The sequence below is a fragment of the Haliotis cracherodii genome, unplaced genomic scaffold, assembly GCF_022045235.1.
Source record: "Haliotis cracherodii isolate W230 unplaced genomic scaffold, xgHalCrac1.p SCAF_22, whole genome shotgun sequence".
Lineage (NCBI taxonomy): Eukaryota > Metazoa > Mollusca > Gastropoda > Lepetellida > Haliotidae > Haliotis > Haliotis cracherodii.
The window spans coordinates 11,834,302-11,855,803 of record NW_027266278.1 but is presented as its reverse complement, the minus strand read 5'-3'; the positions used below and the strand labels follow the sequence as shown (position 1 = coordinate 11,855,803).

The 21,502-nt window shown below is 38.9% G+C and overlaps 1 pseudogene; it reads left to right on the top strand.

Moving 5' to 3' along the window:
* LOC139471487 (probable UDP-sugar transporter protein SLC35A4) overlaps window positions 1-21,502 on the top strand; it is an 84,730-nt pseudogene that overhangs the window by 44,556 nt on the left and 18,672 nt on the right.

The window sequence follows — 21,502 nt, the reverse complement described above, 5'->3', positions numbered from 1 at the left end:
GATGTAGGTAAGGGGGTTGTTATCAGTCAGCACTGTAAACCTTGCTCCAAAGAGATAGTCGTGGAACTTCTCGCTGACCGCCCACTTCAGTGCGAGGAACTCCAGTCGATGGGCTGAGTAGTTGGTTTCTGACTTGGTAAGTCCTCTGCTAGCATAGCTGATAACCCGCTTTGCTCCATCTTGTTCTTGATACAACACTGCGCCTAGTCCTCGTCCACTAGCATCTGTATGCAACTCGAATGGCTGGCTGTAATCCGGGTATGCAAGGATAGGTGGTGAAGCCAGTAATGTCTTGAGTTGTTCGAAGGCTTGTTCTTGTTCTTCTTTCCATTGCCATGGTTGATCAAGTGAATTCTTGGACTTCTTGGATTTCCCATGTGGCATCAGTGAGGATAATGGCTTGGCAATCTTGGCAAAATCCTTCACGAATTTCCGATTGTATCCTGCGAATCCAAGGAATTGTCTAACTTCTGATCCATTGGTAGGTCTCGGCCAATTCAGAATCTTTTCCACCTTTTCAGGATCAGCTGATATGCCTTCTCCAGAAACAACATGGCCTAGAAACTTGATTTTCTTCTTGAAGAAAGCGCATTTCTCTGGTGAAAGCTTCAATCCTGTCTCTCGGATGCGCTGTAGAACTTGTCTCAATCGATCAAGATGTTCTTCGATTGTTGATGAGAAGATAATTATATCATCCAAGTATATTAGACATATCTTTAAATGCAAGCCGTCAAAACACTCGTTCATGAGTCTTTGGTAGGTCGCTGGACTGTTGCACAATCCGAAGGGCATACGATTATATTCATAAAATCCCATGGGTCCGACGGTGAAGGCAGTTCGTTCCTTGTGTGTCTCCTCTATTTCTACTTGGTGGTAGCCACTCTTCATGTCCAGGGTGCTATAGAACTTAGATCCTGCGAGGGCTTCAAACATTTCTTCAATTCTGGGAATTGCATTGCTGTCCTTAATGGTCTGTTGGTTCAGCTGGCGAAAATCGACGCAAAGTCTAAGTTTTCCTGACTTCTTACGGACTAGTACGACATTTGAAGACCATGGAGAATGAGAGCGTCTGATGACTCCACAAAGTAGAAGTTGGTTCAGATGTTCCTTGACTTCCTCGTACATGGCTGGTGGTACCCTTCTGTAACGCTGTTTGAATGGCATGTCATCTGTAAGTTCAATCCGATGACGTACCCTGTCCGTGTGTCCCAAGTCAGTGTCTCCAGTGGAAAATACATCCAAATAATCTTTGATGACTTGTTTTCCCTGTGCAAGTTCTTCTTCTGACACGGCTGATTCGTTGAAGTCCATGAGGTCTAAGACAGTGGCATCTTTAGATGTATTTGATGATGAAGAGGTCTGTGGTATACCTTCCAACTTCACAACTTGCAACTCACAAAGAAGAGCACGGCTTGGAATAGAAACTGAACGGGTTGTAAGATTGGAGACGCGTACATCAACCAGTATCTTCTGTCCACTTCCATCATAAGAGACTAAGGTTGGTACAATGTCAAGGTCGTTAGGAATATGTGATCCTTGGGTTGGCTGGACAATGGCATGAGTTGGCTTATAGGGTAGGGGTCTGTCAACATAACCGGCGATGTGGATTTCACTGTTAGCTGGGATAATCTTGCGGTCTTGTTCAGCACTTCTTACTTTGCCAACTGAGTAATTGTTCTTTGCAAGTTCTCTCTCCTTTATCAAAATGCTGCGAAAAGCTAGGTACCAAGGTGTGTGCAGGTCGGCTTGCTGTAGAAACCTTGGTCCATAAAGGTCCTTGCACTGAGTCAGGTAAATGGAAAGAATGTTGGTTCCTAGAGTTACTGGTATTTTCTTGTTGTAAGCACTATCAGGCACAACAAGCAGCATAGAGTGTATCTTAGTTGATGCGCTTCCGGTCCCCTCCAAGTCTACAACAATTAGTCCGCTGTACTGCAGGAGTTCTCCATCGGCACATTCTACATGTAGCATGTGCTTCAAGGGTTCAAGTGGAACACCAGGGAAGTTCTGCCTGTAGAATGTCTCTGATATAGATGAGATAGTTGCTCCTGTGTCCAGTAACGCCTTACACTTGACTCCATTGATGGTAATATTACTCTCTGTTGGGTCTCCCACTAAGTCGGCTGTTATCTGCTGGTTGTTGACGCTTCTTAGGCCCATGGTCCGCCCCTTCCCATAGGCCTGTGGTAGTTTAAAGGGTCTCCGTCTATGATTGCTCTGCATCCCCTCTGAATATGTCCAGGCTGCCCACATCTGTAACATCTTGGGATGTCTTCAAAGGTCTGTGGTCCTTGGAACCAGGTTGGTGTCCCGAAGGGTTGACGACCTCTTGTCCTTGGAGGCTGTGTCCATTGCCTAGGGGGCATCTGCCATTGTTGACCGTGACCTTGACCTTGACCTGAAGATGGCAGTTCCTGATTTGGGGTGCATCCTGGCCTGTCAGTCCTACCTACTTGTGCCTTGAGGGTCGCTATCTCTGCAGACATAGATTTCAAAAGGCCTTTGATCTCCTTGAGTTCTGAGTTGTCTGGGGTAACAGTGGTCTTGTTGATGGTGCAAGTCTTCTTGATTGATTTCCTCTGCAGCAGGTCATCTTCAACTTGGCGGAGGTACCTGAGGAAGTTCTCATATGGCTCATCCTGGTCTGCTTTATGGCTAGTTAGATCCTTCAAATCGGCACGGAGGCCAGTCCACAAGGTATCCCGAAGAATCTGTTCCGTGTCGCTGGGTTGAACCTTACCAAGGATAACTCCTTGGCTGAGAATATCCTCCAAACGGCAGGACCATTCAGCCACAGTTTCATTGTCCCCTTGCTTGGCCGTGTAGAACTGCGCCATGATGTTATGCTCTGTGTGTATATTGCCAAATACACTATCCAGCTTGTTGATGAGGGCATCCAGTGGGGCATTCTTGTCCACGTGCATAGCAACTCTGGCCGCCTTGCCGCGAAGTGAGCGCCTGACTGCTTCCAGGACAATGTCCGTGGAGTAGTGGGAACACATACATGTGTACTCGTGCATCCACTGATCAAAGTTGGCATCTCCCTTCCTGTCACCTGAGAAGTATGGTAGCTGTGGACTCTTAGCTAAGGTGACGGTAGTGGGTAGAGAAGGGATAGTAGCAGTTGCTGTTGGTTCCTCCTGTTCTTGATTATGCCTACCTACCTCGGTGATCCATTGCAGTAAATCTTCAGGTGTTTCAGCTTTAGGTTGTAAACCTAACTTATTCAAAGAAGAAACCAACTGATCCATCTCCTCCGGTGACATATTTTGTGTTGCCATACTGAAGTATGAGAAGCAGAATTTCCGAGTAAATAGATAATTGCTACCAGTGAATACACCGGTGTAATGTGGAATTGAAGCGCCAAAGACAGAATCGTTCCTTGTTAAAAAAACAAGGGAAAATAAATTCTCACATGAAGAACCGTAGAATGGGAGGCTTAATAAATGAGACTATACTGTTGATTAGTATACTATACAGTATACAAAATGATATACGAGCTGGACATACCTAGCCCAAGAGAAGTATAATGCACACATTCATGTGTACACTAAAGCTACGGTGAAAGATGATGGATAACCATGAATAAAATAGGCTATGGAATAGGCTAGCAACTTACCAAACAGGATACCTTGTGGCTTACCGGCAAAATATGTACCCTTTACAGTACTTATTTACAGTAAACACAAATTTACCTGAGCTGACTAACGCTTAGATAAGGAATAACTCTAAAATAATGCTAAATAAACCTTAGGAATAATGCTAAGATGCAACTAATGATTAGTAACAAATATTATTTGTGCAAATAGTGGCAGTGCAAATTGTAAGCTGACGCGCGCAATTGGAGGCGGGTATGGGGCTAACAGGATCAATGAACTTACCCTACAAAATAAGACAATTGCACCAACAACCTAAGAGAAAGAAACAACACTGAACACAGAACCTACAATATCAAATATTTACAGAACTATAACATACATTATCCTGTTATCAGCAAGCACCAGGACTAAAACAAATAAACCACACGTAATCTAACACAACATACCTAACAGTTTATTTAGTTATAAAAAGTTTAGATAGATAGTTTAGGTAGTTAAATAGTTTAGTTTTACAAACTACTTATAGGTTGCCTTAGCACATCATTCATTCATACACACAGACAGATACTGGCTGTTATTGTAATTGCTTCGAGAAATATGAAATAACTAATACTAAATCTAAATAAAATAAGAATTCAGGTGTGATATGGTACAGCGTCGCGTTCAAGATTATTTCACTTATATAACGACCCAATGAAGAATACAAAGAGATTAAGTGTGATAATAAATATGGGAGCTAACTAACTAAGTAAGTAACTAAGTAAGTAAGTAAGTAAGTAACTAACTAAGTAACTAACTAAGTAACTAACTAAGTAACTAACTAAGAAAGTACTTAGTCGGAGCGCTCCTATTGAAACTAAAGTTTACATGTTAAATTTATTAGACTGCACACAAGCAGTAGATACAAGTAATCAGAGTAACATCATAGATGTTGAGGGGATGAAAACACAGTTGTTGATTTCATATGTCACGTGAGGCTGCAGCACAATCTTCATAGAGTCTGTACACAGTATAAGTAATCAGCTGTATAAACAGCAATAGTCACATATCATAGTCAATAGTCACACATACATGTATCTACCAACGCACAGGCACATCATATGTTGGCACAATCCGGGGAGTGATCCTGGGTGTCCACGAAATGGCACTTGGCGGTGGTAGCAACGTCTATCTTGATCCTCACTGGGGGCTCCAATGTAACCGTGCTTGTGTTGGCCGATAATGGAGTAGGTGATCTACTGGCCAAATAATCACAAACAGCTGTGGGGGGTGAGGCTGATGACGTTTATTTTATAATCAGTACGAATGTACGTACTTAATTTCAGTCTGAAACAATAAAAGTACAACATAAGCAAATGTAACATAGAAATAAATATATACAATCCGTTATAGTTACTCTTTAAATTCCTAAAAATATATATATATATATATCACTTCCATTAAAATGAATAGCATTTACTTTACATTACACAATACATCAGACGTATCCGTACAATACATCAATACACAGATACTAAATATATTAATATGATATAGAGTGATAACGAATATTACATACCAGATAGGTGATACCTGAACTGGTAATACCGTGACAATGATCGAACGGTGAACGTTGCTACTGAGAAATCTGCATAATAAAGAAATACAAATGCAGAATACTATATACAAGTGATATCCTATGGTAAAATAGTGTATAAAATATATAGTACAACAGCCACTCATTTCAAACATACATCAAGCATACAGACATACATTTACTTTCCATTACTGTCCAGAGGCGTTTATATTACTTAGTTTATATATATATTTAGGTTTTGTGTTTAATACTGTTTTATGCAGATAATAATTACTCACTGAACTGTAAGTTCATCAAGCACTATAAATATATACAAGATGCATTATGTTTCTAATAAATCAAATTAAGAATGCATTCTACAATATATATTATTTCAAATCGCAATAATTAGAAAACATCCATATATACAACATCATAAAATAAATAACCAACTAACCTTAAATATGAATAAATCCTTCTACAAATCCAAATCCTCACATAGAAATCAAAGCAGCAATAAATCTTGCTGAGTCTTTCCTTGAGGTGACAAATAGCAACTAAACTTCTAAAATTCAACAACAAACATTGTTGTAGCTGTGGCCAGCTTGGCCTATCAACAAGACAATAGACTGGGCCGGGGCGCGCTGGGGCAAAGAGTGCTGTAAGTCAAAAGCATGCAGTGTGACAATTAGTGGAAGTTAGACTGAGCGTAAGCTTACTTAATGTTACAGAGCTATGGAATGAATGTTTAAGGTATAAAATACTAAGGTATAAAACATAACTAATATTATAACTAATAATATCTTCTTATCATGTAAATATCGTAATAAACTAATCAGTTAAAATGGTAACAAGGCCATATAACCTTACTACTAACTAATAAATCTTAATTAAATGTTATGTACATAATTGAGCCTGCCACACTACAATATTGAAAACCAAACTTTACTTGTTTGAAAAATACACCAAAATATTGGTGTCACAGGAACTTTTGTTGTTGAGTATACATTACCTTTTTAACGATATCACTGACTGTGACCTTGAAACATTTGCTCACTCAGTGAGCCATGTATCAAATTTAATACATTCAGAATAAAACATAACAAAGAGAAAAACACCCCAACAAAACAATAACCATATACACAATCCAAATAATCCAATAAAAACTAATTAATAACGGACAAACAGCATCCGCAAAATAAACTAGACGTTAATATATAATTGTAAATCAGGTCATTGGTTCACTGATCATCTGAATTAGTGAGTTGTGACAGGAACTCTTTGGGTTCAAACACAGACGCTGTTTTGAATCCCGGTCCAAAAGCACCTCCAGTGACATATGCTTACCGTAGGAGTAGATTTGGATCAGGTTGAAGGATTCGGTGACTTGGTTTATTTCGTGTCATCGTACACCGACGGTGTGGGACGTTGCTCATAATATGAACCATCTGGTCTAGACTCGATTACTCGGCCGTTCTGAATGGCGACAGTTTTAGCTCACCTGGCTGAAAGTAATCAGTTGGCAGTGATGGGCCTTACATATCTTCTTAGAAATCACTCGACCAATAAAACTCGAACTTCACATGCTTGTTCCAACCAATTATGACACTAAAATCTTTTCAAAAGATTTGAATCTGATTTTCATTATCATATCCATATTAGAAAGCCTATTTCAGGCCATAACTCTGCTACTGCTTTAGCTGTTTAGTTTGTAGAGGAACTCATATATTACCTTTTCAATGATATTACTGACTGTGACCTTAAAACATTCACTCACTCATTGAGTGATTTGTCAGGATAAATCGATTCATAACAGATATTACAAAGACAAAAAGACCAATATAGCAAAACAATAGCAACAAATAAATTAAACATTTCTTTGGTCAAAGAACATATAGAACCAAATAAACGAAACCTTACGAACAAACGAAACAGCTCTCCAAAAACATAATATTGTGAATATATACTGCAAAAGAAACTGCAAAAGAAACCGCAAAAGAAACGTCACCATGGATAGATATATGAAAATCCTTATTTGTCCACACACTGTAAATATACTTTGAGACATATCAAAAAGATGAAACTTGGCAAAACTGATCATCGAGGTTGCAATTAAAGTGTCAAATATTCATAAAGTGAAACACAACACTAGTCTCTGAGAAATGGCATCACAAGTCAGTATCTCGTGTGTCCGCCATGTGCATTGATGATTGCTGTGCAACGTCGATACATGGAATGGATGAGGCGGTTGATGAAGGCCATAGGCACTTGAGCCTACACTCTGAGGAACGCCTGACGCAGTTCAGCTGCAGTTGTCGGCCTTGGTCGGACGTCATTCAGCCTCCTTTGAATCTCGTCCCACAGGTGCTCAAAGGGATACAATGGGAGTGAGGGTAGGCCACTGCATGGTATTGTTGCCATTCTGCTGGAGTCTCTTGTTGCTCTCGCAATGTGGGCACGGGCGTTATCATGCTGAAACTCGTAGTTGTGGCGACGTGCCAAATGAGGTATGGCTGGTGCTGTGTTGGCTACTGAAGGCGGCCCCGACGATGACGTGGTGTCAGTATGAGTCCTCGGTGTGCCCTGTGACAGAGGAAGTGACTGCTCGTCAATCGTCGACGCACGGTGTCCACACTAATTTGTCGCTGGTGTGTCCCCATGGTCTGTCGAGCAGTTTCCACAGGGGTAACAAAGCAATCTTGAAGATGTTGTCGCACAATCTGACGATCCTGACGTCGGGTGGCGGTGACCTTTGGTCTTCCACTACGTGGTCGGTCATCTGTTGTGTTGGTTGTCTGGTACCGTTGCTGGAGCTTGTGCATGGTGGACTTGAAATGCATTGGCTACCTGCTGGGCGGTTTGTCCAGCTTGCAATTGTCCACGGGCTTGGTGTCGCTGATTTCTTGTCAATCTTGGCATGTGGTAGCAATTCAATAACGAATGAATGTTATCCGATCTGGGTGGATTTTTATAGGGCAAGAAATGGGGGAACGCACGTGCATTTCAATTTGCATGGAACTCACGTGCACCGGTTTACCATGTCCGTTGCCGTAATGCGTTAGGGCGATCGGTTTTATTGTCATCTGCTATGTTTGTTTACCATCAAATTTCATTTTTCCGGTCATGGTAGTGTTCAGTTTTAGAAACTTTGCCAAAAATACCCAGATATTTAAATGACAACTTTCCATGCAATGTTACTTGGGGTGACGTTTCTTTTGCGGTTCAGTATATAATTGTTAAATAATTGTTGGGATTGTGGGATAGAAAAGACTTCCAGTAACATATGCTTGCCGGAAGATTCGATTTATTGGATCATGTTGTTGGATTCGGTGACTCATCATACTCCATCGGTGTGGGACGTTGCTCGAAATATCAATCACAAGCGGTCGGGTATAGACTCGATTACTTAGAGGCGACTGTTCAATAGTTTTGTGCGGCCAAAGTGAAGAAGGGGAGTTTTATATAAGGAAGACAATTCGAGATAAGGACGTATATACGACTACATGCTAAAGTTGACTGTCAAACACTTTTTTCAAGAAATACGAAATGATAATGGATCTACATTTGTTTGTGTTCCAGGGTGTTCATCTACAGCTCGTACACTATCCTGGCGCATCTGTGTCTAGTGGAGGGGAAACTGCCGTTCAGGTCGTCGTCCGTTGTCTTCTCCACGGAGGTACTCAAGGTTTGTTTAAGAGTCGTTGCACAATACTCTATTTTATTCTTTTCAACCTTACATATTGTAATTATAACAATATACTTCAATGACAGATAATGAATTGTTTGATAGGCATTACTTAGAAGTTGACGGATGACAAAGTAGACACAATTAATGGATAATAACTTCTTTAATACTGTAAAGGCCACATTTAGGTACATATCCTAATACCGTGGTCAAGCAGTCTTACTTACATCCATGTATTATTTGTGTTGTAGATTGTCTTGCCGATAGCAATGATGTTGCCCGAACTGGGTCGAGGTGACATCACAATGCCGCCACTGTCCAACTGTATCCCATTCGTTGTTCCAGCTGTGCTGTACTGTATCAACAACAACCTCAGTGTTTACATGCAGGTTCAGATGGACCCCACCACCTACCAGGTGATGTTACAGCTTACCGCCGTCGACAGCCTGTGTTCCAATCTTGGGTATAAACCATCGTCCAGGGCTAGCTACCAAACATGCCACACTGTGTCATTTTGTCGTAGGGGAGTCCTGTGGTTAAAGCGTTCGCTCGTCACGCACAAAACCAGGAATAATTCCCCAAATAGGTCCAATGTACCAAGTCCATTTTAAGTGATCTTGCCATGATACATGTAGAATATTGCTGTAGGCAGCGTGAGATCTCACACGCTTAGACAACGGCGCTATCGACAAATTTTCTTTCCTTCACAAAGAATTATGCAAACGGTCATAATATTTCAATACTGGGTAAATTTGGGTTCCGGTTCATATCACAAGGAGAAGATACAAACACAGTTTACAAATAATTTTTCGCAGATCTTGGGCAACATGAAGGTGGCAAGCACGGCAGTCCTGTACAGGATCGTAATGCAACGGTTAGTAAACTTGGGCATAATCGGCCATCTTTCTTTAATAGTTTCAGTACTTAACATTTTATTGCAAATGGATGGAGCGTAAGGTGTCCTGGAATAACCAGCTGCAATGTATGTGAACTGTTACAATACACCGATCCAGTCTGTCAATCATAATTGGCGCATGCGTCAGTTTGAGCCAATCAGAAGGGCGGGCGCGCTTGCGGATTTGTCAAACTTACTTCCGGGTCAAATGATGCCCGAGAAGCGACGTGCCCACGGTTTGTGCTATATTCCCTCTCTATATCCATTTAGTATCGCTTGGATAAGATGTATGCCTTTACCCAAACCCACACGTCGGGAGGAAAATGTTTGAGGCTGATCAAGGTGTGCGCGGAAGGCCTCGCCATCAGTTAAATGCGATCTGATTTAGGTTGATACAGATCGAAATCTACCATTATTTACATTAAAGTACAATATGGTGGAAATTGTCTCGCAGATGTTATTTATTTTGTTACAGATTTTTATATATGGTTTAGTTAAATCACAAAAATCGCAATAAGCCTATATCTATTAATATTGCAAATTACTCGAGTATAATATTGAAAATTACTCTAGCAGTAATAATTCTTTAAACATGAAATCTCATCATTGTCAATGGTTTTCGTTCCTGCAAAATATTTTAATTTAATTCCCATTAAATCATTCTATGAATATTTCAGCATTTCTTTGAAGAGACAGACTGAAATAAAAATAGCTTAGTTTATATAAGAAAATTAATGGTTTAGAATTGTTTACAACATAAGTGATTCACTGATATACATTTTAGTATCATGACTATTCTACAATTGAAAATGTATTTGTACTGCAATCTCTGTGTCAAAAGCATTTCAGAAAACTAAAACACAGATTCTTTGCAGCAGGTTTCATAGACTTTCGTCAGACAGAAATAAACTGTTTATGTACTTCTTAGGAAAGGTGTGCATGGGAAAAAGTTTAGAATTCTAAAAGATATGTATGACAAGGTCTCAGATTGTGTTATAAAAATCTGCCTTTATTATGCATCATAAATATTGTTTTGAGACAGTACAATAGTTGTCCCACCTATCCATGTGCAAAAGTGTATCTCATGTATTGTATTCTTGGCCATGCGGCATTTGATACCGAATAAACCTCTTCTTCTTAAGTATATAATAATACAACTGTTAAAAACGAATATAAGTCGTTTTAATTAATTTACTAGAAATGATAGCAAGATGTTTATGAACTCAGAGAAACATGGTCAAGTAACATGGTCAAGCAATGATATAAATTTTAATCTAATCAATTGATTATTCCAACCAATTACTTAATTGATGCCTTATCAAAGTCAGATTAATATGATTTAGTTGCTGAACTAACAAACACTAAACGATTCATGGTACATCATCCACTTGGTATAAAACTAAGCTTGGTGGCTCTTTCTATAAAAATTATGTAATTTCTTTTTAAATGATATATTTTTTAAAACGATAGTGTTGAAAGTGATTACCAATTTAATAACGTATCAAACATATTTCGAGACACAAAGAATTTGACAAAATGCAAAGGCAGTATCGATTTTTCACAACCTGATAAGGCATTATCCAGAGGGCCTGATCAATTCAGATACAGAATAAGTGATATAATTCGTGATACATATCATATTACTGTGATGAATATTGAAATGTTTATTTAACCCAAATTGTAATTCTTTACCATGATGTGAGGAGATTGTCAATATTTGATAACTGAGCAAGATCTAGTGTTCATATGTTGGTTATTTACATATTGTTCAAGATTTGGTTATGATTATGTTGAAAATGAGTTTTATATTTACTTGACACTAATTTTACTGGCTTCAGGACATTTTCATCTTGTTTTTTTTAACTTTCGATAGGATTTTACCAAACTTTAGAACAACTTAGAACAGTCAGTATCCTTTTTGTGTGTATTTTTATCATTTAAGGAAAAGTCATGTTCACACTAGTAGTTGTGAAGCATACTTGAGATGTGTGTTTAAATATCGAATGATATCGGTATATCGGTACATAGGAAAAGTCCAGTGTGGAGGTCAGCTTCTATCAATAACGCGTATGTCCCCTGTTGGAATCGATAGCTGCCTGACATATCCTGCCCATGGAAGAGACAAGTATGCGAATCAAATCCTGACGCAACGCAAAAGCCAACTGCTGCAATGTCTGAGGTTATGGTTAACGTCGGCGTAGGCGTCTATCAAACTCTTTACACAGGTGCTCTATCGGGATCAAATCCGGTGATCTAGAGGGCGAGAGGAGAACATCAACGTTGTTGTTGTGTAGACAGGATCTTGTGATCAGTGCTGCATGCGGTCGAGCGTTGTCCTGCTGGAATACATCGTTGCAATTGGGAGGACGAGTGGTAGGAGAATGTCGTTGATGTATCGTTGTAAGATTGCCCTGGATATGGACCATACCTGCCCTGCCATGAGGAGAGATATCCGCACACATCAAAACGCTACCCACACCAAACCTGTTCGCTGTTTCCGGCGTAACGTTCTCCCCGACATCTGTAGACCAGTGCTCTTCCATCCCCTTGACGGAGGAGATATCTTGATTTGTGGCTGAACCAGACATCCAACCATCGCAGTTGAGGCCTTACCCTGTGTTGACGACACCAATGAAGTCGTTGTTGACGATGTTGTCGACTCACGCGTCGAACAGGACGTCTTGCTCGTAGACCTGCTGCTCTGTCACTGACAGTATAACACAGTTTACTTTTATGGCACAAAATATCCATTTTGCGTTTCTGTTTTTTTAAGAGTATATTTGCATTTAAATGTATGTTATTTCATGCATATGTAATACGTGTCACTTCACATGTGATTGGTAAAATGAAATATGTATTATTTAGTGTTATGTCCTAATGGCATGTGGTTTCTAGTGCATTAAAAACATATTTATTCTTAATCAGTAACAGTCATGATGCTAACAGGTAATTTTGTTTATTCAAGCTTTGAACTTATTAGATATTTAAGTCTTTGAATGGCATTTAGAAGAGATTGACAGATGTTAACTAGTTTATTACACTGCAAACACGAAAACGTCGTTTTTTTCCGTATATGGTCATTGGACGGAAAAACGACGTTATTTGGACGTTTTCAAACCATCGTTTTTCCGTCCAAATAACGTCGTTATTTGACATCGGAATTTACTGGGAGAGAACGATAGCGTTAAGCTCCTCCCTTTCTTGATTGACATTGTCAATCAAGCAACAGCGTCTACCGGTGTTTCTACTTCTCAGATTTCATTGGTCAGTCCCCGCGTGTTAGATTACAGGCCCGCGTTTGACGCTGCACTCGAAGCGCTTAGCGGAAGTACTGAAATCAATCGTTCTGCGCATGCGGATTACTTAATGCCTTGACCAAATTTTCCGTTCTGTGCATGCGCGATTTCGCGTATTGTTTCCTAGATTTAATGTCACCACTATTTGACAATGTTTCATAAACACAGTCACGTGAAGGTTCGGAATCGTAACGAGTAACTCCATTTAAATTGAAGAGGATCCCCAGTGATATGGGAGATTCCAAGATGAAACTATTCTATGGCTATCTAGGCTGCCACCCAAACCGATCTAAACGGGACCCGATAGCTTATTGTATGCTCTATAGTCATATGGAAGTGGACAAGAACTATACATTGTATTCCGGCCGATTGTTCTTGCATTTACATATAAGTCAGGAAAATGGACTTAAAAGGGGAGTTGTTGAATGTAATTATTTTAATTATTAAATGTTGCCTATACACTAATCTGGACGAACTTCTCATTGTTCTGTTTATGTCATCCTATATACCATTAGTATGTTACCGTTCTAATGTCAACCTCTCACATAACATTATATTGTTCATAGTATCAAAGTTTAATCAACAATATCAAGAGCAGCGATTTAAACCACTGAAACACCCAAACACAAGGCTGTTATCAAGCGCTAGTGCAGACGTGATGCATCGTAAAAACTGTATCGTGATGTCTTCAGAAATTCAATTATACTACGAGATAGTACGGCTAACGCTGACTCACCGGTGGAACAAAGACAATATCGCTAATACAGATATAACGTATTTGAATGTTAATACTAAAGACAAACAATCATTATTTTTGCAGTGACGATATAACACGTATACACGTTTATTGTTAACTTTCATCAGTTTTGCTCTTCATTTTAATAACTTTGTTTTCACATATATATATGTAGCAATACCCGACAAGCATGTCATACATAATTATGGGGCAGTTTTCAATCTTGTACTGACTTACTCTGGTGTTAATGAGCGAAGTTTATTGGCTTGTGTGTAAAACCCCGTTTTTCTGGTAATCCTATGATTACTTAGTTTATTTCTATCTAATGACACCCCGTTCTCTGGATCATGGCTCCGTGACTATCCATAACAGTTAAGATGAACATTCAGTTCAAGTAAATGAATGAGTTTGTTTTGACGCTACAGTCAGTCAAAAAACCAAGGATGTGAGGTTTGATAACACACTTCTACCAGGTCGAACATCGTGGATCCTCATTTTCTGCCTTAAGAGAATCATAGTTCATATGCTAATCCATCTGCGAACCCTCCCACTCAAGATGACCTTATATGTTGCTAAATCTATCATTTATCCCCCCAATCTCACCCCCCCCCCCCCCCCCGCCCCCACCCCCCCACACGCACGCACGCACGCAAACACGCACACACACACACACACACACACACACACACACACACACACACACACACACACACACACACACACACACACACACACACACACACACACACACACACACATACACACACACACACACACACACACACACACACAAACAACTGACCTAAATAACCTCGACAGGAAACACTGCTGATAGCCTCTGGTCAACTCAGCCGCGCCACCGCAGAATGTTCGTCCAACTCTGCAGGGGGCATTCTCAGTGGCTTCAAACGCGCTGAAATGTTTTCGCCTTTGCATCCAGGATGGCGGACAAGTGAAATCGTATGAAATTTGGCTCTTTTAGGTCCTATCTCTTTTTTGATTACCCAATAAAGTCAATTCAGAGTTACACGGTTGTGAAGAAGCTTAAACTTTATAAGACTTATTCATCTCATTCCAAAAAAGCTTCTCGCGCTCACATAAAGTTGTAGTTATTATGTCACTGTTTTATTTCTTTAAAAATATATTACATGTTCAACAATAACAATTAAGATGAACATTCAATTTCCGATATAAGTAAATGAATAAGTGTGTTTTACGCCACAATCAGTCAAAGACCAACGTTGTCCGATCTGATGACACACAATCTACCAGGTAGCACATTGTGTACACCCTATCCCCATTGAAGTCTCCACTGTGGGTATTCCTGGGGACGAAAAGGCCCCATGTACCTAGGAATTTCATCAATACATTCATGCGCGGCATTCTCTGCCTAAAGAAGATCATATAGTTAACATGCTAATCCAACTCGAACTACCATCCCGCTCAAGATGAATGTTTTATGTAACATCCAACAGGCCCATATTTACGCACGCACGCACGCACGCACGCGCACACACATATTTGGATTTACCAATCCCTGAATTGAGAAGACGTGCGTTACGAAGCTCCTCCAAGTCATCATCAATATCCGTATATGTCTGTGATATCATTACCCATCCAAAGCCGAATATACATTTATTGTGTTTTCTTGACAACAAATGTTATAATTGGGATAACACTTTCTGAGTAAAGTACAGATTCTCGTACTTTCTTGGGTTGAGTCCCGTCCGGGATTTGAACCCACACTGTGAGTGAGGCACCCAATCGCCAGAACACAAAGTTGGCGATCTAACCCAGCCATCGAACCAAAAATGTTAGTCCAGATGACGTATACTTTGTGTACTCCTCTGACAAGAGAAAAATGGCACGGCTTCTATGACCGAAAGCTTTGAACCAACAATGCCTTTAAGAAAGTGGTCAACAGTAACACACATTATATTTGGATACCACTTTCTTAGTAAACTACATATTTTTAGGGTGGAAATAATAGACGTTGATGGTTGATTATCAATGGACAAATTAAAGCCAAAACTTAACTTATGAATGATTGGTAATGGGAAATGGAAAATGGGCAAACGGGAGGCGGTGTAATCAGCGCCATGCCAGTTATCTGTTGGCTTCCCTTGTTGCGTTCCCTTCTTTGCTATCTTTTTACTTTTGTTGTTCTTACAGGTACAAATATATGTTCTCTGCCTCATAGCATTTAATAATATGCACCTGATGAAGGAGAAAGTATATATTCCGAAACGCAGTGTTCCTCCGTTGACATCCATAAATAGTTTTCCTTGTGTGTATCAGTTCTTAATGCCCTTCAAAGACTCAATCTAGCTTTGTTTTTGAATGTGGTGATATTTGCGTAGAATATAATATGGTCATGCCTATATACATTTGGGTCTTTGTCTACATAAGCATTTAGACATACAATTTAGAGCTAAGGACATTGCTAATTCTGCCGGCATGAAGTACACGTCATAGCAAGCTGTGATCTTTATTCATACTTTAGATATTCGTAATGGAGATCTGTAACTGAAGTTTACCGTAATCTTCCGTAACTCTCACCTCCTGACCAGTTGAACGTCTTAGTGCATTCAGATGCCATTGTAAAATTCCAGGCTGCCCCTCTTTCTGTGATGTTTTGACGGATGAAATCTATTGCGTTATAATAATCTCTGTTTGCTGATATATAATATGTACATATTGTAAAATATTTACGATATGTTAAACGTGTAATTCGATGCATATGCAATGCAAGGTGAACATAAGTGCGGATGCACGAAGGCGGTTATAGTCATAGTTATACTGCGATGGATGTAGGGGAATGGTAGGGGTGTGTATGTATGTATGAAAGCACGAATACCGATACATGAGGGCGGATATAGTTATAGTTCGATGGATGTTGGGGAATGGTGGGAGGATGGATTATGTATGAAAGCATGCGCATGGATCCATGATGGCTGACGTAGACATAATGGTGGGGAAAGAAGAATGTGATGTGTGTGTGTTTGTGCGTGCGTGCGTGCGTGCGTGCGTGCGTGCGTGCATGCGTTGTGATACGAGGGTTGGCGAACATGTTGTCAGATGATTGTGTGAGTAAGTTAAGTGGTTGAGGATGTGGCAGGTATGAGTATTGATACATGCAGACTTGGGGTTGGGGGACTGGGTGTGCCTGTACTGAGGTCTTTTGTTTCACTCACTTATAGTGTTTTCTTTCACTCAAATACTGTTTTACGCATTTTAATGACTGAAACTGTAGTGACTCAAAGGTCATACTGGCCGGGCATTCAACATATCTACCCCAACTACATACGTAGCCATTTTTATGGTGTACAATTCTTCTTCTACCTCACACACACACACACACACACACACACACACACACACACACACACACACACACACACACACACACACACACACACACACGCATTAATTGTTTTATTAAATGTATCTTCGAGAGTCAGTAAGAAACTAGAAATAACTGCCTTTGTTCGGTAAACCTCACCAAGTTTCAGCTTTCGCCTCTTCCTTTGTGGACTGAGGTTTCACATTTGTAAAATGATCTCTCTTATCTGTCTGTACCATCAACTTAACTGCCCTCACCCCCTGCAGTTTTCCTGTACCATATTGCCAAGCAGGTGACCCACAAGGAGGAATACCGCCCTCCCTCAGTCCAGTGATACTGTGCCTAGCACAATATGTTGGGGATACGTAGCCTTGCTGTGGGCAAACATTTTGTAACAATTTCGCACACTTTGATATGTAAACAGCAAATATTAATCAGTTTTATTTCAACAAAAACGGAAAAAATCGGATCCTACTTATTTTGTGGATACCATAACAATAAATCAAGCCAATAGATCGTTTGAGCTGGAATGAATATAAAAAATAATTAGCAAGTCGATAGTCATAATTCCCTCTGTTGGTCCCACGTGAAATGTTCTTCATGAATAGAATAGATGGCTGATAGACGTTCGACCGAATAATATCATTTGCTTACTTCAACTGTTCATCTAATTTCCATGAATGTATGTTACATAGTTCATATGTTCATGGGCTTCTTCACTGAATGTATAGTGTGAAGGACTACTTCACTTGAGGATAAGTAACATAAATAATGATGATAATTATGATAGTATTGCCATTATTATTCCTTCAGATTATTAAAAAAAAGAGAAAAAGAGAGAGAGAAGAGGTATATGGAGATTGTGAGATTATTTTTAGCATCGGAATTGTTAACATAATTCTTAAATATATTATGTTTTGTTTGTTTGTTGTTAAATGCTGCACTCAGCAACGTAAGGATATTAAAACATTACATTTAGGTTCAGTTGTATTTTTATATTTGTATCATTTTGCAAATGTTACAGAGACCTGATAAGGGATATATAATAATGTATAGTCGCTATTCTTAAAGTAAGAATATGTTATCAACCAGAAATATTGCACACAAGAGGATAATCAGATTTCATGACACTATTCAACGTCGAAGTCAACGATATTTGTGTATGTTATTGCTACATGACACGGATACGTCATGATAAAGCAATCAGAAATTGGCATTTGATGATATAAGATAGCTATGAGATAAATCACAAAGAACAAAGAAGGAAGCGATATTTATTTCACGATAAAACATTGTTCTATCATGACGTCATTTATTGAGATTCGAACATGCACTCGCAACTTGAAAAGTAAAATTTGTAAATTTGACCTTATTTTTGAGAGGTATGTGTCTAGTGAGTTGTTCCCAATAAATGTTGCTGGAGAATCCGAAAATGAGAGTGATATGACAATCGGTATTGGGAGAAAAGGTACAGATGATTGACGAGAAAATTGTGACGATATGTGGGACCAAACTCAAATCCTAAAATGGATTTATCTAGCATGGCCGCTGTCGGATTCTATTCAAGGCATCATTATTTAAGTACGGGTAAATATTGTAAAGCGTGTATTTTTTCCTAATTTAACACCCTAAAAGAGGCTGTACGTAATGTTGATATCTCATATAGAAATAAACGAGTCTCGGTCGTTGTTTATCGTACAATAAACAACTCCCACTCGTCGTTTGTTTCTTAATTACATGACCATATACACTAACATTATATCTTTTCATGTTTATCGGTCAACAAAAGCGACATAAGCATTTTCATAATCATGAGAAACCCTTGCCAAAAGTAGCGCCAACTGCACCATTGCGACAACATCAGGAGCATGTTTCATGATTCATCATAATAAATGATGACATTGGATGCTCGCAAAAACGCGAGCTCATTCCGATCCACTAGTGGCACCCGCCACAAACACATCCAAAGGCAAGCAAATTGTTCACCCGAAAAGGCAGAAAATTGCATCTGACATCATTTTTGTCATTGATACGTCAAACCTGGAAATGCCGTCTACACGTCCAACACAAAGCCCAAGCCAGGACCCAAATCCTTCAAACCCGGCCAAAGTTCTGTTAATTACATACATTTCCCCCTAACCTTAAATAATCTATACTAGTTCTGAAGTAAATCGTATTTACCCGTATGAATCGTCTTATGTTATTTATTACCGATAAACAGAATATGCACACTTTCTGAAAGTACTGTGTGATAAGTCACACACCAAACCTATACTCTCGATATACATGCTGCTCTTACTTAAAAAAGAATATTGGGTTAACAAGATACGTATATTAAAGTACCATGCTTTCCTGATGTGCTCTCATTCTAATTTGAAATAATGGCGTAAATAGTTACCACTCATCTTTCAATATTTTTCAAGGTTGGGTTAATCACGAACATATTTGAATATGTACAACATCTATACTTACTTATCTTTACACTTAAAGGCATCAGGTTTGTCTGTCATAAGACCCCGAAACACAGCCCAATATTTGGCTCTTGGCTCCTTGTTCTTATATTTTATAAGTATTGTTTAAACAACTGTTTTTTTCTGTAAAATATGTTCATTTCAGAAATTAGATGCTATTCTAGCATTAGGTCTGTGGTACGTTTACTGCATCAGCATTACATTAAAACAATATTACATTATATAAATCCATACAGAGGAAATGCTTAACATTTATCTTTTAAGGAAGAGTGCAGGACGACTTGCTTTATACATATAAATGTGGACATATATGTATGGACATTTGGATGATACAGATATACCTCCTTAAAGATAGTGTTCGTAGATGACTGTAGAAAATGGAATAATTATGTGAGTAATGGGGTTAATACCACGTTCAGCAATATTTAGCCATATTGCGATATTGGTTTCCAACATACAAGACGGACCATGAAATTATGACTTGAATTTGGACCTGGCTTTCTGGTGTGATGTAACACCCCAGAATCTCCGGTAGAAAAAGGGCTCAAAGCACGAATTAAGATCACGAGATGATACTGATGTATGCATCTTGACATATATTTGCGTAGTATTACTACGTTAATTCATCAGTATATATGTATTTTGCATAAAGGGATATTATAGGATCGACGCTGACATGCGCATATAACCTATTCACCAGTGCTGTAATATTTCATTTCTTCTGACACATATCGACACGAGAAATTATATTTAAATTTAAAAGGAGCCCAAGTGGGATAGAAATTTGAGTCTGAACCTGTTGAACAAGGCTTGTTTCATTTTGGGCTATAGCATTGCCGCAAGGCCTGGGCGGAAGGGAACACCTATTTGCACCCATCAGATACCAATCACAACTTCTCTCTCCAAACGAAAACAAAATAAGAAAAATGTCGGAAGTGTATCCTTCTAATTTTCTATTTAGATACATGTTTTAACTTTAAAGTAATTATATGTATCTCATGTATTATTGGTATCTGTGATGCTGGTACCGTTTTGTTGCCATTGTGTAGCTTTTGTGGAGTTATTATGAATATCAAACACATGCCTTGAAATATGGACTTGTGAAAGAACTCATCATTGAATCATTTGCATTTAAATTAATGCATATACCATTTACTTGGCGTGTATGGACATATTATCCATCTACTTATACACACTTATTATGGACATATACAGAATTTCATTGTACCTTATTATTTAAAAAAATACCCGTGAAGATCCGGGTTAGAATAGGCATTCAACGAAGGCGACTTGGCTCGCTGACCTGGTTGATGCATGTCATCGTATCCCAAATGCGTAGATCGGTGCTCTTGATGATAATGACTAAATTGTTTGGTCCAGACTGGATTATTTACGAACCACCGTCATATAGCTGGTATATTGCTGAGTGCGGCGTTAAACAACAAACAATCAAACAAAATCGATATAATTATTAAACACCTTCCAACAATGAGAAATTAAACTTATATTTTCTAAATATTCTGTTATATTTATAACATAATTTGATTCATAATTTAATTATTGCGTTGCTTTCTTCCCTGTCATTCAATGTGCATGTTCAAACCCCTAAACTTTTAATATTTCATTTTTCATAAATGGCTACGTTAGTGCGTTGCCTAGATCTCTCGTTACCTACTCACAAGAATAGATTAAAATAATTCGTTTTACTATCATATTTCTGTTTATCTAATTCATAATACGAAATTGATAATTCATTTATAATAGTATATATCATATTCGTGTATATCACTATCTGATGCTAAGGTTTTATTTCAGAAAATATAATTAATTCAAAATGTAGAAAGATACACAATTTGCCATTATTTGACTTTTAAACTGTACAAAGTATGATATAATGATCAGAATGCCTGTAATGGGTAGTA